Raw genomic sequence first — 15,070 nt, 5'->3', positions numbered from 1 at the left:
GAAAACCAATTTCAACAGTTTTACATATTCTTAGATGCTCTCTTTTTGCTTACTAATAAAAAGACATAGTTTATTAAAAATATGATTTTGCATCTTGATTTTTTTCCATTTGCTATTTTAACTATTTCCCAATGGCATTATTTTTTTAAAACTTTCTAATTTCAAAATGGCTACATGCAAAAGTGGGGCATAATTTGGATGATTAGCTATTCCTCTGTGTATTTCCACATGTATGTGGAGAGAGAGGGTGTGTGTGTGTTTTTCTTCCCCTTATATTAAGTCTTGTTGCCATGAATGTCTTTGTTCATAACACCTTTTCCTTGATTAGAGTTATTTCCTTGGGATTGATTTCAGGAGTGTTATTGCTGCACCTAAATGTATGAACATTTGTAAGGCCCTTGACTTGTCTCACCGAGTTGTTTACAAAAGGACTGTACCAATTTACACTTCCACTTACAAAGGATGAGAGAGCCTCTATTAAAATGTTTAAAGGCAGTGCTTTTCAGAGCTCTTATAAATCATTGGCTAAGGCTAGCTCATGTGTCATATGGTCATAGCCATCTCAAAATAAATAAATACACATTTTCTATAGCCATAAAAACCTGGCAAGCGCAGACTGCCAAACAACCACAAACTAACTTTGATTAAACAAGGAAACCGGTCTGCTTGTTGAAAATGTGGTAATGAGATAGTTTCCACCCAGCCGGGAAGCCCAGTCGTGGAGGGGGAGGGGAGCCTGCATTTCTTCTTGCCTCTCTACCCATCCTGGAGAAGGTAGAAATGAACAGGTCAGCAATCTCTTCCCTCTACGATTTTTTTTTTTTTAAGCTGAGTGTTTTATTTGTTTCCATATGGCTGAGTTGATGATGCAAAAATACGATTGAAAGCGGGTTGAAAACTAGCAGAAAACTTCTGGTGGCAGGCGTTTCCTGTAAACGCAGCCCCATGGTACCGGGTAACAGAGGATTAAGGCAGAGCCATTTTAGCTTGGAGTCCAAATTCTATTTTGTTTCCTTGGGGACACGTTGTTGTTCTAATTCCTTGACTTCAGATACAACTGCTTCAGAAACTGTTTATTTCTGTTCATAGACTTCTTTTCTTTAAAGGACATAGTTAACAAATCATTATAGCAAATTCAATTGTATCTGTTTGGAGAAATTTATGTGACAGAGTTTTTGGTTTTTTTTTTTTTTTTTTGAAAGTAGAGAGAAAGAAAAACTATCTCGTTACTGTTGTGTTTATGGGTGAGGAAAAAAAAAAAGAAGGAACTTGGTAAGAAAATACTTAGCAAGATGGTCTTTAGAAGCCCAGGATCTGAATCTTTAATTCTTTGCTTTTTCTTTTCTTTTTCTTTTTTTTTTTTTAAAGTTCAGGAAAGATGGTCCTATTATCCTCATTTGCTTTTATACTGTTTTCATCCCACTCAACGGCGCTGAAGCTGTTCCTCAAAGCAAGTGGGAACAAAACATAATCTCTTAAAATATTTTTAAGAGGACATGCAGGCTTGGTATTTGTAAAAATATGTCAACAAAATGTGCTAACGATGTTTGAAAAAAAGTTGTCAAAGAGGCCAAGGAGATTAGTTAAGTAGAAGGGCTGATTTAGGACAGGGAGACGGATGGCTAATGTCGTTTTGGCTGACATTTACTGAGTCAGTTTTAAGGTTTTTAAGGTCTCATCACCATCAGCCCATTTAACCCTTAAAGGCGCCTGATGCACTGGGGACTATCATTCCCATTTTACAGGTGAGGTAGAGAGGCTAAATCATCGGGCTGATGTCCCCCAGCAGCTGAGCAGTGGAGTCAGGATTTGGATCCAGGAAGCCTCTGGAGACTGTATTTTATTCAGTTCCGGTTTCTGGGAAAACTTGCTGTGTTAGTGTTGGGAGCTGCTGCAAGTGAAGTGGTGAAGTAGCTGGTTTGGGATTAACTATGCTCCAGAAATTTAGGGCAACTCTCTGATCTTTAGTCTAGACCCAGGGATTTTTTTGGTCACTCTATGCCTGTCAAGGGTATGGTTCAGACCTTAATCTCCTCTCCAGCACTTCTCCCAAATCCCAATATTCTATTGGAGGGCGTGGCTTGAGAGGGCACACCTAAAGTCAGGAGATTCTTCTGTTCCACATCCTTTCCTGCTGCCACTCACCTCTGACCTCCTCCTTCAGGGGTCGCTCAGGCCTTGCTTGACCTTCAGTTTGGAGAAGATGCCCAAGGAACACTGAAAGGTGGGTTGTCTCCGAACTTCCTGGAGGATCACCCAGATTGAGGTATGTATCTTTTTTTCCAGGGAATTCCACGTACTTAGTCTACATTGGGTGGGCGCTCAGATGATTGAAAGTGACTCAGTTCTGGAGAGGACAAATCTCTCACCTCTATAAACACACTTCTCTTCTCCAACCCATGAATAAATACCCTGGCAGGGTCCTGCAGTGGGTGAGTTTCTGTGACCGTGGGCAATAATCTTCATTATAATAGTGTGTCTTAATTAAATGTTTACCATGTGCCAAATTCTCTGCAAAACATTTTACAGGTGAGGATTTATTTATTCCTCTTAGATACACTTGTCAGTGAGTATTCTTACCTCCATCTGTAAAATGGGGAGAACAGAGGCAAAGAGAGCTTAAGTGAGGTGGCAAAGGCGGCACAGCTGGGTCGTCCAGAGTCTTGGTTTGAACCCAGTTTTATGAGCTCAGCCCTTTAACCACTATCCATATGACTGCTCGGAGTTGCAGGTTTCTAATCTGGGAGAAGAGGGTACTGACTCTGCTTGGGTATCCAGTAATGGTGCATACAGTGTGCTTGGCCTATAATAAGTACTTAATCAATGATCCCTATTATTACCCTCTAGCCTCCTAAGGCCAAGGTAAACAACTTAGGGTGAAAAAGAATGGCATGTGGCAGCATGGGGTTTGGAATTAGACGGGGCGAGAATTTCACTTCATTTTTTTTTATTTTTTATTTTTTGCGGTACGCAGGCCTCTCGCTGTTGTGGCCTCTCGTGTTGCGGAGCACAGGCTCCGGACACGCAGGCTCAGCGGCCATGGCTCACGGGCCCAGCTGCTCCGCGGCATGTGGGATCTTCCCGGACCGGGGCACAAACCCGTGTCCCCTGCATCAGCAGGCGGACTCTCAACCACTGCGCCACCAGGGAAGCCCCACTTTAGTTTTGTTGTAGCACCTCAAGGAAGTCAGAGAAGTTAGTAAGTCAGAAAGCAAGTTAACCTCTGATGGCTGTAGTTTCCTCATCTGGCAAATGAATTTAAATATACTTAATTTATATATACATTTACATTTCTGTATATTTACATAAGTATAGGTAGGTTATCAGAACTAAGTAACAGCTTGATTGGATACATTAGATGTGGAGTCAAGACTCTGGCACATAGCAGGGGCTCAATAAATTATTTCTCCCTTCTTATCCTTTTTATCTCTTCTATTGCTGTTGTCCTCGTTATTGTTGTTGTTATTGTAAACGTAGCCTGAAAATATGAACACAGTTAAATATCTGAGTGATTTCAGCAAAGGAGACTACCTGCTTTACTACTTTAGAAGTGCTCTTAATTTTATCATCTGTTTAATCAGCCTCTTAATACCCCAGCCAGGTCATCATTCCTCTGCTCGAACCATTCAGTGGCCCTCAGGCTCATTCAGATAAAAATCCTATCTTTACAGAGTCCCAAAGGCCCCAGGCAATTTATATGCATACCCTCCATTCTCATTTTCTGAGTTGTCTCTTCTTACTTCACGCCAGCCACTCGGCCACCATGCTAGCTGCCCGGTAGTTCCTTGAGTCACTGGATACACACTTCAAGGTCTTTGCAGGCCAACCTTTTAGCCTCTTTCCCCAGAACCCCACATGGCTCCCACTGCAACCCTATTCAGATCTTTACTCAGACGTCTCCACCTATGAAGTCAACCTGCAGTAGACTTTTTTTTTTTTCTTTTGGCCACTTCTTGGCATGCGGAACTTCCCTGACCAGGTATCGAACCCGCACCCCCTGCAGAGGAAGCGCGGTCTTAACCACTGGTCTGCCAGGGAAGGCCTGGACTAGCCTATTTAATATCCCCCCGCCTCCCACACCTACCCGTTCCGTTTCCTGACCCCTTCGCTCCCCTTATTTTTCTCCATAGTACTTACTTAACACACTAGAATATTAAATGTTCACTTTGTGAGGATAGGCGTTTTGATCGGTTTGCTTTCCTGCGGCATTCCCAGCACCTAGAACAGTGCCTGGTACACAGTAGGTGCTTAATAAATGTTGAGTAAGAGAGTAAATGCATGAGTGAATGAAAGAATTCAGGGAGCATATTTATTTAATTAAATAGAACAGCTAAATATTGAGACACTTCCTGTGTGCCAGCAACTGTGACATGGAGGAAACTGGCCTTCCCTTCAAGGAGGTGTGATTCATTCAGGTGGGCTAAGCGTAATCCAGCAGATGTCACAAAGCAGGGGTGAACAAGCAGTGACTGAACAAAGAGAGGGTGGTGGCATTCGGAGTGGCCCTTGGGGAGTGGGCAGGATGGCTACAGATTGACTTTTGCACATACATGGCACATGTATTTGGAGAGATTCAAAGTGACAGTGGGACAGGAAGCCGTCGCAGAGCAAGGAGACAGGTAAGCAGAGAATGGTTTATCAAACGTTTATCAGAAGGCAGTAGCTGGAGATACTAAACATTTTATTCTCTGTTTTTTTTTTTTTTTCCCAGTGTATTCAACAGTTTGGAATTTCTTTTTAGTAGGCATATGAGTATGCTTTACATGTAAAGAAATTAAAATATTTAGCTATCACCAAACTGTCCTGGATCCTTGCCCACACTTGAGAATTAACCAGCTTTTATTTGTGTATTTCCATATATATATTTCTTATTTATTTATTGAGATATAACTGACATATAACATTATATTAGTTTCAGGTGGTACAGTATAATGATTCAGTATTTGTATATATTGAGAAATGATCAGCATATATATATTTCTTATGTGTGTGTACATATATATTTACATTAATACACACACACACGTATACATACATATATGTATACATACACATGTATGTGTATGTTAATGTAAATATAGGTGTACATGTATATGTATACATGTATATGTAAATATATTTATATACAACACACATAAATATATACATGTATTTCCTTTGGAAATATATTTATTTACATTAATATACCCATACATATATACATATGTATACATACATATATGTATACATAAACATGTATGTGTGTATTAATGTAAATATAGGTGTACATGTATACATATATATGTATGTGTAAATATATTTATATATAATATACACACATAAATATTATATACATATACATGTATTTACTTTGGAAAATATATTATTGTGTGTGTCTTTTTTTTTTTTTTTTGCCGGACGCGGGCCTCTCACCATTGTGGCCTCTCCCGTTGCGGAGCACAGGCTCCGGACACTCAGGCTCAGCGGCCATGGCTCACGGGCCCAGCTGCTCCGCGGCATGTGGGATCTTCCCGGACCAGGGCACGAACCCGTGTCCCCTGAATCGGCAGGCGGACTCTCAACCACTGCGCCACCAGGGAAGCCCCTGTGTGTGTCTTTTTAAACAAAAATGGCATACGTTTTTGCAGCCTTGTTTTCTTACTCCACAATGTCTTGGTGATCTAGCCACACCACTTCATTCTTTCCAACTGCTGTCTATATTCTTCAGTTCGGATATACTGTAGTTTATGTGGCCATTTTCCTTTTTATGAACACATAGGTTGTTTCTAATTTTTCACTGTTTTAAAATGCTGCAATGAACATCCTTGTGTATGCTTCTTTAAGTACCCGAGTGATTATTTCTCCAGGGTAGGTACTGTAATTATATGCTTTTCTGTTTATTTATGTTTTAATTTGTTTAATGTCTATTTCTCCTATTAAAATGTAAGCTCCATGAAGGTAGGAATCCAATTTGTTTTGTATCTTATTCTTTAGTTACTATCTAGCCAAGTGCCTGGGACAGAGGAGTGCTCCCAAATAAATATTTATGGAATGAATCTGGCTGAAAGCTTGGCTGGGGCCGTAGTTTTGCATCCTAAGAGAGGGAGGTATGGCTTCTTTTGGTAAAATTAGAGATTTTTGCACGGGACAGTGGCAGGATGGTTATTTGTGGGGTTCGGGGAAAAGTATTCTGGGTCAGGAAGAAGACAGGTACAGGAGGACCGGTTAAGAGATTAATACACAGATCAGAATGAAACAAGAAACAAGGCCTGTGGAAATAAGAAGGAAAGGGTGCATTGAGAGATTTTGAGAGGATAGCATCTGTAAGATTTGCTAGCTGCTGAGCTCTGACAGGCAATGTGAAGGAAGGCATGGATGTTTGAGACCTAGTCTAGGATATTTTCATCTTACAAACTTATATTGCTTCCCAACTCTGTGAAAAGCACTCTGCTAATTGCTGTAGGGATATACTTTGCATGACCTTTCTCCCCTACCTTCAAAGGAGATTCGCAGACTGTTGGGGAAGACTGGCCGAGTTCACAGGGACACCAGGAACGCCAGGGAGTGACTGAGATGGGAGGGGACTAGCCCCAGGGCAAGGGAGTAAAATATGGCTGTTCCAGAATGCGGGGGAGGGGAGGCACATTGGGTGAGGAGGTTTCAACTTTGCCCCGGAGCCACACACGGCTGACTGGTGAATATTCAGGAAATAGGGTGTCAGGCAATGTGTATCAGTGCTGATTTTTATTTATTTATTTTTAATTTATTTATTTAATTTATTTTTGGCTGCATTGGGTCTTCGTTGCTGCGCGGGGGCTTTCTCTAGTGGCGGTGGGCAGGGTCTACTCTTTGTTGCGGTGCGCGGGCTTCTCACTGCGGTGGCTTCTCTTGTTGCAGAGCACGGGCTCTAGGTGCGCAGGCTCAGTAGTTGTGGCTCGTGGGCTTAGTTGCTCCGCGGCATGTGGGATCTTCCCGGAGCAGAGCTCGAACCCGTGTCCCCTGCATTGGCAGGCGGATTCTTAACCACTGCGCCACCAGGGAAGCCCCAGTGTTGATTTTTAGAGGTGACAGAGTTGAGGTTTGACGTTGGGTTCAAATTGCCCATTGGCTTTAGTCTGTAAGATAGGGAATCAAACTGTTAGCTGTGTGACCTCAGTTAGCCTACTTAACTCTTCTAAGCCTCAGTTTCCTCTTTTTTAAGGAAAGGCAGTAATAACTCAAGGGGTGATGATTGATCAGATTACAGCTGGTGCCAGGCACGGCGATCAGTGACTGCTGTGATTCTGTGATCCTACCCTTGGCAGAAGGAGAGGAAAATGGGGGCTTGAAGCAAGAGGACTGTAACTTCTTCATGTTTGCTATGGCCTCTTTGTTTAACCAGGATGAGATCCTTCAGGAGATAATCTCTCAAGGAAGAAACACTTGAAATTCAATAGTTCTTTCGGTTTTACTACTATTTTTTTTCCGGTTGGCATCCCAGCGCTTTTGGAATAAAGTCCAAAGTCTTCACAGGGCCCACCAGATCCTGCCAGAAATTTTGTCTTTATTTTAAGACACGTTGGGAGTTTGGGGCAGGGCCCTGATGTGATCAGATTTGACTTTTGAAAAGATCAGTGCAGATTGTGAAGAGCTCAGTGTGACAGAGATGTGATCGTCTGCATCTCTCCTGGATTGGCAGCTCTGCAAGCTCAGAGTCCACTTTCCTCAGAGCTGTATCCCTGGTATGTGGGAAAAACGCTGGGCCCATTACTAGGAGAATGTAATGTGATAGTAGATGGCAGGCACCTGGCGCACAGCATTCACCCTCATTTTGCATCCAGTATTTTAATGAGCAGCTATTATGTGCCAGACATGGTTCAAGGTCCTGGGGATACACCATGAGGTGTTGGGGTGAGGCTTGGCCGGTGTCTGCACAGGAAAGGAGGCCATTGTGATGAAAGACAGTGAGGGAGGGGGAAAGGGTGGGAGAGGAGCTGAGGTGGAGACCTAGGCAGGGGACCCGGGTATGAGGAAGGTCGTGTATCTGTAGGTAAGGACAGAGGCCCTAGAGGCAGGTGCTGGATTTAGACTCCTGGTTCTGCTGCTTATTGCCAGCTACTTAATCTCTTTGTGCTCATGTTCTTTGTCTATAAAAATGGAAAAATATACTCCCTGCCTCGCAGGGTCGTTAGGTGGATTAAATGAGTTACCAAATGAAAAGCACACATGAACTCAGTCAACGTTAGAGCTTATCAGCTAAGCCTCTTGGCAAGCTGGCCCTGTTTCTGGCATAGAAGTTTTTTGAACTGTCAGTGGTTTAGTCCACCCAGCCCATCCCAAGGCAGAGAAATGCAGGAGGCTCTGCTGGGTGTGAGTTTGGACAAGTCCCCACTCTTGATGGAGTTAACAGTCTGGTTCAGACCAAAAAATGAAAGAAAATAAAATTCCTAACCAACCAACTATATAAACCATTCACTACACCAGGCATCTCATCCAAAAGGGAGAGAAAAGTGAGTTCAAAGACTCTGAATGCGCTTTTAGCGAAGTGCGGGACCTCTTGGGTTTCAGGTCTGATGTAAAGGTCATCAGGGGAGCTGAGTTCCAGGTGTACCCAAAGATGAGTCCAGACACGAGTGGAGCCCCCTGCCGAGTTGACACTCAGCAGTCAAGACAAGAGTCATGGTAAAAACGACCCTTTGCTGTTATACAGCACAGAGCTTCCCCGTGGTATGACGGGGGCAGCCCCACTATCCAATGAGGTAGGTCAAACAGAGGTTAGAAGCCCCATTTTACAGATGAGAAAACTGAGCCAAGACCCCAGTGACTGGCCTGAACACCCAAACTGCAGGTCCCTTTTGGCTGGATCTCACTGCGGCTGAGCTCTGTGCATTAGTAGTATTTCTCTATTCATTTGTCTTGAACACATTTATTGATCCCTGCTGTAGACAGGCATCATACTAAGACTTGGAGATACAGCAGAGAACAAATCACAGTATCATGTATTTCTATGGAGTTTAGACTCTAGTGGGAGGAGGACAGGCAGAAATAATTACTATAATGTGTGATGAGTATAATTGCATTGGTTTGAGCTCAGGGGGTACCTGGCAGGGATGCATGATCCAATGTCGGTGGCTGACCCAGCTCTCTACCCACGCTTTCTTCTCCATCTACATTCCCTTCCTGGAGAGTCTCATGCAATTCTATGATCTTATGTATTCATTATGGTGGAGGACTGTGGGAGAAGGTCTGAGGTTGAAATCTAGAAATAATTTCTGGACATCTAAATGGAGCTGGAGTAGACAGCTGGAAATATATTTTGGGATTTGAGGGGAGAGGTCTGGGTGGGAAATATATAAATTTAGGAGCCTTATAGATGGTATTTTGAGCCATTGGACTGGATGAAATACTTAGGGAATGAGTAGGAAAAAGACTAGGCTCCAGCACTGGGCCCTGGGGCTCTTCAGAGCCTGGAAGTCCGGGGAAAAGAACCAGCAGAGGGGATGAAGGAGCAGCCAGTGAGGACTGGTGGAAATCAGGAAAGTGCGGCGTTCCAAATCAGGGGAAACGTGTTTCAAGGAAGAGGACAGGGTTGACTCTATCGAGGGCTGCAGATACAGCAAATAAAATGAGAGCAGAGAATTGACCATCTTTTTTTTTTTTAATTAATTAATTTATTCATTTATTTATTTTTGGCTGTGTTGGGTCTTCGTTGCTGTGCACACGGGCTTTCTCTAGTTGCGGCGAGCGGGGGCTACTCTTCGCTGTGGTGCGCGGGCTTCTCATTGCGGTGGCTTCTCTTTGTTGCGGAGCACGGGCTCTAGTCGCGTGGGCTTTAGTGTGGCACGCGGGCTCAGTAGTTGTGTCTCTAGACTGCAGGCTCAGTAGTTGTGACACACGGGCTTAGTTGCTCCATGGCATGTGGGATCCTCCTGGACCAGGGCTCGAACCCGGGTGCCCTGCATTGGCAGGCAGATTCCTAACCACTGTGCCACCAGCGAAGTCCCTGACCATCTTTGATATCCTACTGCTACCAGGGTCAAAAACCAGTCCTTGGGACTTCCCTGGCGGTCCAGTGGTTAAGACTGAGCTTCCACTGCAGGGGGCATGGATTCTATCCCTGGTCTGGGAACTGAGATACCACATGCCTTGTGATGCGGCCAAAAAAAACAAACAAAAAAACCCAGTCCTTCCCTCTGTCTTTACAAGGTCCTGCCTTATTATTTCCTTGCTCCCCTGTCCTCACCCGCTGGGCCCCGATGCACTGGCCTCCTTGCAGTGCTTTCCCTAGGTCAGCCTGTCTTCTGCCCTTAGCCTTCTCACCTTCTGCTTCCTGCCTTAGTATGCTTTGCCACTGGACTTCCTGGAGGTCTCTGCTCCTCAGGGAGCCCCAGTCCAAAAAACAGCAGGCACCTTCCCCTCTCCACTGAGCCTGTGTGTTGCCTGCCTCCCTCTAGAAGGTAAGCTCCAGAACAGAAAGAACTGCGTTTGCTTTGCTTACTGTAAGCTCTAGCTCCAGTGCCTAGAACAGTGCCAGGCCTGCAAAACTCTGGGCTTACAAGCTTTACACAGTGTGCCTCAATTTTCCCAAGAGTCTTATGAAAACAGAAATACTATTTATATAAATAATATAATTATATTATTATATAGTTTTTCCAGTTTTATTGAGATATGATTCACATATAGCACTGTATAAGTTTAAGGTATACAATGGAGTAATTTGGTATATGTATACATTTTGAAATGGTGACCACAATACATTTAGTTAACATGAATCATTTCACATAGTTACAAATATTTTTTTTCCTTGTGATGAGAACTTTTAAGATCTACTTTCTTCTACTAGAATATATTGATATTATACAGCACAGGGAATATAGCCAACAATATAATAAATTTTTTTTTTAATTTAAAAATTAAAAAAAATTTTTTGGCCACGCCACATGGCATGGGATCTTAGTTCCCTGACCAGGGATGGAACCCGTGTCCACTGCATTGGAAGCACAGAGTCTTAACCACTGGACCACCAGGGAAGTCCCTATAATAACCTTAAATAGAGTATAATCTACAAAAATTTTGAATCACTATGTCATATACCTGAAACTAATATATTATAATACTGTAAATCAACTATACTTTTTTTGGGGGGGGCCACACCAAGAGGCTTGCAGGATCATAGTTCCCTGACCAGGGATTGAACCCAGGCCACCTTAGTGAAAGTGCTGAGTCATAACCACTGGACCGCCAGGGAAGTCCCTAAATCAACTATACTTTAATTTAAAAAATTAAAAAAAAAAAATTTACCTCACCCTTCCCCGCCTCCTCCATCTTCTTCTTCTTCTTTTTTTTTAAAATTTATTTTTGGCTGTGTTGGGTCTTCGTTTCTGTGCGCAGGCTTTCTCTAGTTGTGGCAAGCGGGGGCCACTTTTCATCGTGGTGTGCGGGCCTCTCACTGTCGTGGCCTCTCTTGTTGCAGAGCACAGGCTCCAGACGTGCAGGCTCAGTAGTTGTTGCTCACGGGCCTAGTTGCTCTGCGGCATGTGGGATCTTCCCAGACCAAGGCTCGAACCCGTGTCCTCTGCATCGGCAGGCGGGCTCTCAACCACTGCGCCACCAGGGAAGCCCCCATCTTCTTTTTCTTCTTTATCACACATTTTATGGATCAGGAATTGAAACCCATGAAGATTAAATATTATTCTAGGATTAATGCACTGTCAAGAGGTTGGAGCAGGAACGTTTGAGCCCAATTGGACTATTGGAGAGAAGACCTTCCAACACCTTGTCAGAGGGCCTCCCCCCAGAGAGCCCAGAGTTTAAACCTCTCAGGGGGAATAGAAGCTGATTTCCTGAAAGACTGGAGAGATAGAACTAGGCAAAGGGAAACACAGGGCTGGATCCTCTGGGTCAGAGAGAAGGCCTTGTGGCTGGAGCTTAGAGCTCTAAGCAGAGGGCTTGCCAAGACTTGAGGCTGGAGACTTAGGCAGGGGCCAGATCTACAGGGTTGGCAGGCAGGCTCTGGAGTTTGTTCTTTTTCCTGAGGCAATAGGAAGCCATTAAGCAGGGTGGTGACACGATCTGATTTACACTGTAAAAGATCTCTTGGGCTATGAGTGAAGAACATAAGTAAGGCAAACCTAGAAAGGAAGAAGCTTGGAGACACCTTGGTATATTTGGAGGAGTGAGAGATCGTGGTCCTGTGCAGTAGCCTTGTGTTAGAGATTTGAGATATATTAGGATAGAAATTATAGGCCTTGCTGATGGATTAAAGGTGTGTGTGTGTGTGTGTGTGTGTGTGTGAGAGAGAGAGAGAGAGAGAGAGAGAGAGAGAGAGAGAGAGAGAGAGAGAGAGAGAGAGAGAGAGACACGGGAGGTGGGGCTGGAGATGAAATATCATAGTTTGACTTCCAGGTTTTGGCTTACGTGGGTGGCTGGAAGATGGTTCCATTTATTGAGATGATGATGAAAATTGCATTTCAATAGATGTTAGTTACTTTCCTCTTCCGTCACCTCCCGCTCACCCCACAGCTCCCCATTTGGAATATTAGATGAGTACAAAAGCTTTAAAGAGGTGCTCCAAAAGTTACATGACCCCTGTAATTTATTTTTCTTCTAGTTTTACTGCGATATATTCAACATATGCCATTGCGTAAGGTTAGGGCGTACGGCATAATGGTTGACTTTTCACAATCACGAAATGATGACCATAATAAGTTTAGTGAACATCCATCATCTCATATAGACACACACACAAAAAAAGAATAACTTTTTCTCCTTGTGATGAGTACTCAGGATTTACTCTCTTAACTTTCATATATAACATACAGCGGTGTTGATTATACTAATGATGTTGCATATTGCATCCCTAGTACTTTATATATATATATATTTTTTTAATTGAGGTATAGTTGATGTACTACAGTGTTATATAAGTTTCAGGTGTACAACATAGTGATTCAAAAAATTTAAAGGTCCATTTACAGTTACTATAAAATACTGGCTCTATTCCCTGTGTTTACAATATATCCTTGTAGCTTATTTATTTTATACATAGTAGTTTGTATCTCTTAATGCCCTCCCCTTTTCTTGCCCCTCCCCCTCTTCCCTTTGCCTACTGGTAACCACTAGTTTGTTCTCTATATCTGAGTGTTTCTTTTTTGTTATATTCTCTAGTTTGTTTTATTTGTGACCCGTGTAATTTTTAAAGGAAGTTTACAGTGACAGTTTGAGTGGAGTCAGCCTTGGAAAACCATCCAGGATATTAGAGAAGATGCATAGAAGTTGTGCTTGTAAAGTGGGGCAGGGTACTCACCAAATTTGCCAATGGGACAGACACAGCCATGATTGGTTAGTCAAGCTGGGATTGCATCTAAACCTCTATTTATACTGAGCCTTATTCTTGGCCCCTCCCTTTTTTGGTTTGCTTATAAAAACCAGCAATCACATCTCTTCCAGTATTGTTCCGAGTCAGGTGGACCGGCCAACTCAGGGAGAGAAAGCCTCCTGGTTCCAGACCCTGCCTCCACTTCTGCAAGGTAATTTCTGCTATTTATTTTTATCATGTATTATTATGATGTTTTGTAGGGCGTTTAAAATTGTGAGATGACTTGAATGGGATGAATAAACTTAACAGGAAAGAGAGAAGTTTGGTGTTCCCTGGAGTCGCTGGTGATCTCTACTTCATTTAGTGCATTCTGTCCTGTTAAAAGAGCTGCCCTTCTTTTCCTTCTCAAATGTCCCTTGTAGTTTGCAGAGCTGGCAGGTTTGCCTAACTTTTTCATTTTCTTCTCCTGCTAACTCCTCGCTGCAGTTTTTCAGGTTTTCCTGCTCTGAACACTGAATTCTTTTCAGTCTGTGTTGGCTCCGTTTCAGCTCCAGGGATTTACATACAGTTTCCAAATCGTTTCTCTATAATAGTTCCACAGTGAAAGAAATACTTGCGAAAATAAGCAGATCATAACGGCGTCCTCCTCTGCTAATGAAGGCTAACTCTCAAAAGATGATTCCAGTGAATGTTAAATATAGCAAATTAGAAGGGTTTTTTGTTGTTAGATCTGAGAATGCGGTGGCAGGCAGGAGCTGGAGAGAAAATCAGAAGTTAACTAAAGCCAGAGGGCTCCTATCACTGGGATTAGATCAGAGATAATGGTGCGATTTTATAAGCATACACTGGGAAATAGATCTTAAGGGGGGCTGGTCTGTTTGGATAATTGTGAAAAATGAGGTGTAGGTGATGTGCGTCGCATTAAAAAGAGGTGAAGTGGGGTCTTTCGCTCTCTCCCCGAATAACGTGTGCCGAGCATCAGCTCACATTTGAAGGGACATTTCTGGTTCCATTGTTTGTGTCGCCTGCGTCTCTGCAGCACCTGACTCCTTTAGAGATAGTCTAGCTGGGGTGGGGGGGGGCGGGGGGGCGAAACAGGATTATGTGTGGGCGGAGCTAAGTATATGGAGACCAACGTTCGATTTTCGATTTTCATTTCATACGATAATAATGAGTTCCTGGCTTTACTACAAAACCTAATGTTCCTGGCGTCCTCCTGTTGCTTTTGGAGTTTTCATTCTTAATTGTTTTAACTATACACGCTTTCCAAGTAAATCTTAAGTGTGAGTCTCCACCTTCTAAGGGGCCGGAATGTGTCCCACAGACGCCCTTACAGCGCATTCAGATCACTCTATGTCCATTTAAAAACACAGTATGTGTTTGCAACCCAGCACTCAGCCATTGGCAGAATTTTTCAACGACTTCCCAGTTTTGTTGGCACGTCTCCAGGAATAAGGTTCTTTGTAATTCTTTGCTCAAACGTAAGATCGCCTATAAAACGCTTAGCGGATAGATCAGTTAATAAAATTACTTTCAATTTGAAAATCTACAATATGGTTTTTTTGTTGTTCTATTTTTTATTTTTTGCCGGGCCGGGGTGGGGGGGGGAGGGAGGAGAGAGAAACAGTAACTAACAAACCATATGATGCTATTATGCTCACAAAGTGGTAGTTTTGCGAGGGCATAGGGAAAAGTACCATTTTTTGCTCAGAAAATAATTCAGTAGCAACAAGGTCTGAGGGCCAGGAGCCTCATTGTTCTTAGTGAAACGATTATTTGTCAAAACATTTGATT

The 15,070-nt window shown here is 43.1% G+C and overlaps 1 protein-coding gene across 1 annotated transcript in view; it reads left to right on the top strand.

The window, feature by feature from the left end:
* The first annotated feature begins 613 nt into the window (after positions 1–613).
* The window catches only part of ZNF217 (zinc finger protein 217), a 40,897-nt gene continuing 26,440 nt past the window's right edge, over positions 614–15,070 (top strand). Inside the window, exons 1-3 of the mRNA XM_067708536.1 lie at positions 614–788; positions 2,165–2,266; positions 13,408–13,487. The gene's annotated coding sequence lies outside the window, so the exon portion shown is untranslated. The remainder of the gene's footprint in view (positions 789–2,164; positions 2,267–13,407; positions 13,488–15,070) is intronic.

The sequence above is a fragment of the Pseudorca crassidens genome, chromosome 15 (assembly GCF_039906515.1).
Source record: "Pseudorca crassidens isolate mPseCra1 chromosome 15, mPseCra1.hap1, whole genome shotgun sequence".
Taxonomy (NCBI): Eukaryota; Metazoa; Chordata; class Mammalia; order Artiodactyla; family Delphinidae; genus Pseudorca; species Pseudorca crassidens.
The sequence above is the reverse complement of the archived record's forward strand: the minus strand, read 5'-3'. Positions and strand labels throughout refer to the sequence as shown.